Source organism: Ictidomys tridecemlineatus, chromosome 6 (assembly GCF_052094955.1).
Source record: "Ictidomys tridecemlineatus isolate mIctTri1 chromosome 6, mIctTri1.hap1, whole genome shotgun sequence".
NCBI lineage: Eukaryota > Metazoa > Chordata > Mammalia > Rodentia > Sciuridae > Ictidomys > Ictidomys tridecemlineatus.
The window spans coordinates 174,867,719-174,876,753 of NC_135482.1; positions in this window are offsets into that span (position 1 = coordinate 174,867,719).

Below are 9,035 nucleotides of genomic sequence, written 5' to 3' on the forward strand. Positions count from 1 at the left end.
TTTTAAGTTTCAGATAATGGCACACCCCATGTTTTTGCAAAAAAAAAAAAAAATTTGGCATAAAATTCTGTAATGATTATGTGGTGAAATACAGTAAGCCCACATTAAGGAAAACTGGAAGGAAATAGAAAAACTGCCAACAGTTAAGAGAGTGAGAGACGTCCTCTTTTAGTCTGTTTTCTGTTGCTATAACAGAATACCTGATGCCGGTTAATTATAGAAAAGTAGTTTATTTAGCTTACAGTTCTGGTTGAAGGCTAGAAAGTCCAAGGACATAGTGCTGGTATCTTCTCAGCTTTTGGTGAGGATCTCATTGTTCCATGCATGGGGGCAAAGCAGATGGACAAGCAGGTCTGGCACAGAGAGAAAAAAGGATTGAACTTCTGCAATAGCTCACCTATTTGACCAGAGAGACATTAGCCCGTTCTTGAGGTTTCTGCCTCCATGATCCAAACACTTCCCACGGAGGCCCCACCTCCCAATACTGCCACAGAGGAATCAGGCCTCCAGTGAGCTGTGGTGGGGACAAGCTCTATTGAAACAATAGCACATCTTATGTTTGAAAATCCTCTGTAAGGTCATTCATCATGGTACAATTACAGTGAAGAGCAGTATTTTTTTTTTTTTAAGTGGGAAGAGGTTTATGTAGGAAGGCAAATGAATGCACTACCGGGACAGTCACGGAAAATGCTTGGCCAATGCTGGGCATGTTCTTAGCCAGGCAGCTGAACAGTGGCTAGCGCAAGGCCTGGAGGCAGAGAGCTGGGCTGGAAGCCAGGCTCCACTTCATACCAGAAGGATGAGTCCAGACAAGTGACTTAACTTCCTCCAGTTTAGTGTACACAGCTGTGGAAAGGGATGAAGAATGCCTACTTGGGCAGCTGTTGGAAGTGGGAACCAGGCATGCTCAGAGGCAGGGATGTCCTGGATGATCAATGAATACCAATGATTATAAAAAGTGATGCTTCTCTTTTTCTCTCTTCATCTTTTCATAATTATCCATGCTACAATGGAGAGAAGGAAATCCAGCTTAAAAAAAAAAATTTGCACAACGGCTTCAGATCAATGGACATGAGAGCATGAGAACAACTGTAGACCACACAATTCTGTCTGCCAGGAAAGAAAAGAGTAGACAGAAGCTCTTCTCAGCTGGGTGGTTGCATGAGCAGCTCTCTATTGCCTCTCTGTTAAGCAATTTATCTGGGTGTCTTGATTGATAATGACATAGCATAAAAAGTATCACAGAGCTGCAAATAAAATCAGCTATGAAAAGGTAATAGCTAGTAATTTTTTCTCTCTTTTTGAAATAGGAAATTTTACATAATACCTATCCCTGTGTTATTTTTAATAATCTATTATGTGGTCTATTTTTTAAAGCAAAAGCTGAAGTTTAGCTCTTGTCAATCAGTGGTTTGAAGTCAGCCCCAAGAGAGCAAACCACACTGAATTTTGCTATCTGTGACATCTATGACATTTGTCAATTACATTTGAATTTGCAGGGATTTTTTAGTGCCAGGCAAAACTTGTCTACCAGAGAGAAAATGGCTCAACTTAGTGACATTGAGCTGAGACTCTGGGTCCACCTGATGCAGAGTAACCTATGACCCGAGAAAATCTCTCTGTATCTCCTCAAGGCTAAGAAGACAATTTCCCAACTCTGCCTACCCCTTTTATAGGGAAAAAGTATTGATTTGTTTGTACCAATCCCTTTCTGACAGATGTCTTGTTATATTAGGATGCCTTTTCTTTTTCATCTTCAAAAATCTTGTTTTATTTTTGGTACTGAGGGTTTGACCCAGGAGTGCTTTACCATTGATTTATATCCCGGGTCCTTTTTATTTTTAAATTTTGGCTAAGTTTCCCAGTCTGTCCTTGCACTTAGGATCCTCCTGCCTCTGCCTCCAAAGTTGCTGGGATTACAGGTATGTTCCACGGTGCCTGGCTCCTCTTTAAAAATCTTTTAGCGATCAAAGAGACTCAAATAATTGGAGTTATTTCCATATTCAAATGAGGCTTTGCACATCTCTTATGCAGGCAGATGCAATTTCAAAGGAAAATTCTTTGGCTGGGTTTTCAGTGTTATACAGGGATTTGGGGAGTTAATCTTTACCATGTCTGTTGTCAGAGAAAAGGAAAACAGAGCTGCTTGCTCTAACCACCCTTCCCTATGCACATCTATCTCCTTTGAGTCCTGTAATGATAGAGACAGTGGAAACTGCAGCTGGGATCTATCCAGCTCCTCCTGGGAGGCTGGCCTCACCTCAAAACTTCCCAAACAGATGGCCGTAGCTCATAGTTTTAAAGATCCCAAGATACACATTCTGCAGCCTCCCTTGTTGGCCAGTATCAGTGCTCCATCTTCTGTTATCTGAATATTTTTTTCCCATTATGCCAACAATAGTGGACATTTTAAAAGGAACACCCACACATAAGCTTGCCATCCCTAATACATCCCCTGCAACTGTGTTGCTACAGTCCAAGTTTATTGCAGAGAGAGCAGGTATGTAGAAGACACAGGGTATTTTGATGTCAGAAACTCTGGGTTCAATCCCCAGCACAACCACCCCCCTGCACCAAAAGTATTTTGGAGAGATTGAATGCCGATGAGTCTTGTTTCTCTTTCTGTAAGGGTTTGCTTCCCCCAAAGTCATCCTGCCTTTAGAAACTTCCAGTAAAGAAGCAGGCCCTGTCCTGCTGTTCATGTGTGTCTCCAGTCTCCAAAGGACAAACACCCACACGCTGTTCTCACCACCCTTGACTACTCCAGGGTGGGCCTGAAGCTCTGCGGCTTGTTAGGCACTTACTAGGCAACGAGGTGTCACGGTCCCTTTCTAGCAGGTTCCTATAGTGTCAGCGAGTGGCCCTCTTGGATTAAGACTTGGTGAACTACAGCCCAGAGGCCAAACTGGTTGACTCCCTGTTTTTGTGTATAGCCCATGAGCTAAGAGTAGTTCTTAACCTTTTTTAAGTAGGTGAAAAAAAAAATCGAAAGAAAAATGCTATTTTGTGACATGTGAAAAATCACCCGAAATTCAAGCTTAAGTGCCCATAAATAAAGTCTTACTAGAACACAGCCTTGCTCACTTATTTACATCCCATTCATTACTGTCTACAGCTGCCTTCACACCACAACGACAGTATTGGGCAGTTGTGGTGGACACTGTATGGCGGGCAAATCCTAAAAAGTGTTGGCCTCTGGCCTCTCCAGAATGAGGCTGCTACCCACTGCCTCAGAGCCTCCCTGTCACTGTGGAATTTACCTCTTCTCTTCCCCTCAGCGAGGGAGGCAGTCTTCACTGCCAAGGCACAAGGCCCCAAAGGCCATCTCTCCCTCCCCAGTCTGCTCCTTGGGTTGGTGGTGGCAGGGCTAGTTTGACTAAGGTCACAGTTGGGGACAAGGAGGGAGTTGTCTACTCTGGTTCTAGTTGTTTTCAGCAGCCTTTAGAATGGGAGACGATTAGGACTTACGTTTTCAGGCTGTGCGGTGTGATTCTAACTTCTGGAGGACTGAGGCAACAGGACATGGATGAAGGAATCGAGGACAGAGCCTCCCTTTTGGCCATATTTGGAGCCGTGAGTAGGGATGAGAAAGACCAGGAAAGGAGCAGGTTTGAGCGGGGAGAGGGAAGAATTGAGATTCTGCTTTGGATGAACTGAGTTTGTGTTTTATTGAGTGGACAAAGAGAAAACTGGGCGCACGAGTCTGGGATGGAAGTCTGAATTCATGAGTTATCGGCAGATGGATAGAAAGTCTTGGTAGTGAATTAAGTTGGCCAGAGAGAGAGTAAGTACAGACGGGCACAAGAAGCAGCGGAAGGCCCAGAACAAGGCCTTCAACATTAAGAGGTTGGGTCAAGGGAGAAGAACCTGGGAAGGCAGGATTCTGAATGTCTCATTCATTGCTACCCCGCTAGCCTGCATACAGAGCCTGGCATATACGACATGCTCAGTAAATTATTCGTTAACTGTAAAGTGACCTTGAATTCCAATGAACCCGCTCCCACTCTGAACATATTCCAGAGCATTGTGGTATCACACTGACCTACCCTTTCTCCATCTTCTAGGCCTGTCTCCCCGCCCCTTTTCTTTGGCATCCTTGTCTTTTTCTCTAATATATTTTAAAATATTTTTATTAGTACAGAATAGCTACACATAATAGTGGGGTTCAATGTGACATAATCACACATGCATGGAACATAATTTGCTCCATTTCAGCATCCAGGATCGCCAATATATGTTAGACCCATCAGGGCACCCGGCACCCTGTCTTGAGCCTTGCCTGGGCAGCAACTATGGGTGACCCTGGCTGCTGGTCCAGTGAATGAGCCAATACTGACCCTTCTTTTTGTATACATAGGTTTTTTTTTTTTTTTTTTTTTTTTAAATCACATCTCATTCCTCTGAACCTTACCTTGTTAGGAACCACTTCTTCAGTCAGTTAATGCTATTTTGATTTCTATGTCTACCTTCATAGACTAATACCTTACAACTGGGAGTCATCCGTGATCTTAACCAGGAAGTTCTCAGTTACACCACTGGGGCCAAGACAGAGATGTTCCTCCTGGGTCTGCTCTGACATGAGTGACGTCAGGCAGGATGCTTCTAGGTTGAAGCTGAATCATTGATTGGCCACCTATCGGGGATATTATCTGGCTCTTAGTACTTGAACTTAAGAGAGAAAATAGTCTCACTTATTTCCTTGTATCTAGTTGATGAGAAAAAAATCACTTGAGATGGAGTCTCAGGTGATGCTCCCACCTAGAGAGATCGCTTCTCTTGCTCATTCCTCATCTATATAATTGTGTTCAATTCCTACTATGCAAAAATAATTAAATTTAAAAAATTAATTAAATTGGTCTGCCAAGATTTGATCTGCACATACCATTGGGCAAGTACCAATTACTTGCTTGTTGCTAGACTCACTTTGTTTTTTTGTTTTTTTTTTTTTTTTTGGTACCAGGGTTTGCTTAACCACTGAGCAACATCCCCAGTCCCTTTTTCATATTTTATTTAGAGACAGGGTCTCACTGAGTTACCTAAGTGCCTTGCTAAGATGCTGAGGCTGGCTTTGAACTCACGATCCTCCTGCCTCAGGCTCCTGAGCCTCTGGGATTACAGGCAGGCCCAGTGGCTCCCGGCTGTCTAGACTCACTCCTGACACTGGAGACAGTGCACTTGAGTTATGATCTGCTTGGGAGTTAAGTGGAGCAGGACAAGGGAAATCAGAGAGACCTAAGTAGGATCAAGGTTCTACTTAGCCCCAAGCATTAGCTGACACTTGGTGTAGCTTTTCTCATTTAAGGTTCATTACAGCCCAGAGATGTTGGTACGATTATTTGTTTTCCAGTTATGGAAACTGAGGCTCAGACAGTAGAGTCTCTTGTGCCAGGTCTCACAGCTGATAAATAGCACTAATCAACTAAAGAAATAGTTCTTAAAGGTGAGGTTCACTAGGAACAAGCATAATGTTTTAAAAAACAATCTAGATAAAAAGAAGGGTCTATCTTGTCTGATTCACTGGAAAAGCATCACCCAGAGTTGCTTCCAGATAGGCAAGGCTCAAGGTGGGGTGCTGGGTATGCTGATGGGTTTAACATACATGAGAGAAGAAGGCAGGAGAAATGGGAGGGAGAGGCAGGACGGGAAAGAGAGAGGGTGGGCAGTCCTTCACATTGACTGCAGCCCGTGTAAATGTGTGGTTTCCTGAAAAGTACTTGATTATGGAAAAGATGATCTTTTGACTTCTGAGGCTTCAAATATCAGTAGGGAACAAATGACTTCAAAATGCAGAACTCTATCCTCTAAAACCCGTCCCCATCTCCAACTGCCTCCTGGACATTTCCACTTGGACGTCCATCTGAGAGCTCAACTTCAACCTATAAACTCTAGTAATTGTCTTCCCTCCAAAACCCAGGGCTCCTCCTGCTCACCATCCTAGCCTTTTCAGAGATACCTCATTCTTTCAAACTTCTCAACCCTGAATTATCTTTTTAAACTCCTCACTGGGAATTCTGTCTCCAAAATATCTCTTGCCGCCATCTCCTGATTTCCATCTCCACTATCACTTGTGGTTTTGATTACTGTAACAGCAAAATGAAGCTTTCCCCAACTGGCACGGCTGAAACACTGCAGCCAGTTCCTCCAAACTGTGGTCTTCAACTGTGCATATTAGAATCACCCCTAGGGAATTTATAAAGCACTAAGAATTACCTAGCAGCTTGGGTCTTCCCTCTTTCGGTATTTTACAGGCGCCACATCAGGTGTGTTTATATTTCTGAGACCAACGATGTTATAAGGTTCTGGGGATTAGACGTAGTCACCAGGCATTAAGGAGGTGCAACTCTCACATACCCTGTATCTCTTTGGACTGGATGTAGGCAAATCGGCTAGGTTTTCAATAAAAATAACAAAGTAGGTGAAATTTAGAATCCTTGCACTTTCCACTTTCTGAGATCTCCCCTAAAAGTATCTGTTCTGTTTTCCAATGACTTACTCAGTTCAAGGCCATGTTTCAGGGCTGCCAACTTCACTGTTCATGTATTTTCTGGCCAGCTTTCTCAGACTTCATTTCCAGAAGATAGTCCAGAGGTCAGGCGAACCTGGGTCAACTATCCCAGAATGTAATGATGGTGTTTCCTAATTTATGTTTCATATAACTCTAGAACCAGAAGGTGCTCTACCAAAAAGGAGAATTCTATGACCAAGTGATTTTAGTTAATCCCTTGGAGATGTGCTTTAGATGTTAAAAGTTTGGGGAAGGTCTGCATTAAAAACTTTTGTTTAATTATATGTATGCCATTATTTCCCAAACTTATCTGACCATAGACTCCTTTTGTTTTTAAGCACCATATTCCAATAAAACCAAGATCCCTGTGCCCATCAGATGCATCATGACTTTAGAGAGGGTTAGGCCTAAGAAAAATGACCCATGATGATTGTAAGAATCACCAACTGTTGACAAACATTCTGATTTCAGAGACGTGAAAATGCAAAAGGTTGTACGTCTTAGGCTTAATTAAAGTTCGTGATGCAGAACTTCCCTTGGGACTGGGGTTTTGTGAATTCCTGGGGGGAACTGCTGGGCGAGATGGCTCTATTTTAAGGGGGATGTTCTGGGTGTGGTTGGACATGGGTGACACGGCGAGCATGGGCCCCATGGAAGAAAGGCAGGTAGACGGGACATGCCAGGAGAGGAGGGGTTTCCAGCGGCTGCACTGCCATTCCCAGGAAGACTGGTTTGGCAAGGAGGGGACGATGTCTTCACTGCCCACAGCGCATGCTCTGGCTAGCAGAAGAGCGCGAAGACCCTCGCCCTGGAGAGATGACCGTGGAAAGGGAAGACTGCCACCCTGCCTGGCTGTCAAACGCAGGGACAGGGTCTTCTGGCTGGCCCAGGAGAGGGCTCAGGGAGTCCAGAGAGGTTCATGCACTTTGTAGTTGTGTGTCAGGGGAGGGGTGGGGAAGAGGCAGTGGACAGGAAGAGGCATTGAACACCAGCTAGTTTCTCAACTTGCCTAAACTTGAGCATCTTAATACATAAGTAGAATTGCAGTGATAATTTAGGTTGAGCATCTCTAACATGAAAATACAAAATGCCCCCAAATCTGAAACTTTTTGAGTGCTGACATGATGCCACTGGTGGAAAGTTCCATACCAGGAGGTTTTGTTTCATGCACAAAATTATCGAAATATTGTATAGTATTACCTTCAGGCTATGTGTATAAGTATATGCTAGACATAAATGATGTCTAGCCTTTGGTCCCATCCCAGAGAGATCTCATTATGTATATGCAAATATTCTAAAAATATTCAAAATTCAAAATATTTCTGATGCCAAGTATTTTGGATAAGAGAAACTCAATCTTCAATTATCAGATAGTAAGTATACAATAGAAAGCTGACTCTGGTGCTTTAATCAAGCAAAGCTTTCTTTTTCTCCCACTTCCAGGCAATCCAGAGGTAGCATTCTGAAGAGTTGGGGACATCTATGTCCAAGATTGCTTCTTTCCTTCTGCCTTGTGATCCTCTTTGGGAGCTTTTCCTTCACGTCAGTGTCCTCATGGTGATAAGATGGCTGCTTTATTTCCTAACTAACTCTGTATTCCAGGAAGGGTGATAAAAGAAAAGGAAGAGAGAGGAAAGTGAAACCTCTCCCAGAACCTCTTAGCAGACTGGTAAGCATCAGGTCACACAACCTCTCCTACCCCAAGGGACATGTCTAAGCAGAGAAGTGTTAGTGTGAACTTTGCCACCACGAACAGAATTGGGATTCTGTTAGAAAATAAAGAAGGTGGAGGTGGAGACTGGGTAAGTATTCACCAACATTGACCACAACTGCTGTCCTCTCTGGGTTGTGGGAGGTATGAATGTGATAACACACATGAAGGAGCCCAGTTCTGCACCAATTTTTTTTTTTCCAAAATCAGTAGAAGACAGAAAATATTTAATATCAGCACAAAGTTAATGAAATTGAGAAAAAAAATACAAAGGATCAATGCCACACAACATTGGTTCTTTGAAAGAAAACAATATTAATGAACCCTCTAGTCATACTAACAAGAAAAAAGCCCAAATCAATTTTTTTTATAATTGTGTGATTATATTTTCATTTATGTCTCTGCTAATCTGTCTTTTCTTCTTTCTCATGGTCTATTTTTTGAACATTATAACTTTTTTCCTTTCTTCTTTATCTCTCTTTTTACTTCTTGCCCTATGTCTCTCAACTGAAAATGAACTAGAATACTGCTTGTGTGTTATTTTTATTTTACAAAAGTATGTTTATTATTTCATTATAAAGTGATTATAAACTCAATTTTCCCATTAAAGCAGAGCAAATGAAAATGAAACCAAAGCCATGTAAAGTGGTCCATGCCTATAATCACAGCAGCTTGGGAGGCTAAGGCAGGAGGATTGCAAGTTCAAAGCCAGCCTCAGCAATTGAGGCCTATAGACAACTATAAAAGCTTATGAAGTTTTCAAGGTACAATTCTTCTTAGAGAAAACAACTTCTTGGTAAAATTGGCCAGTTCCTCAGG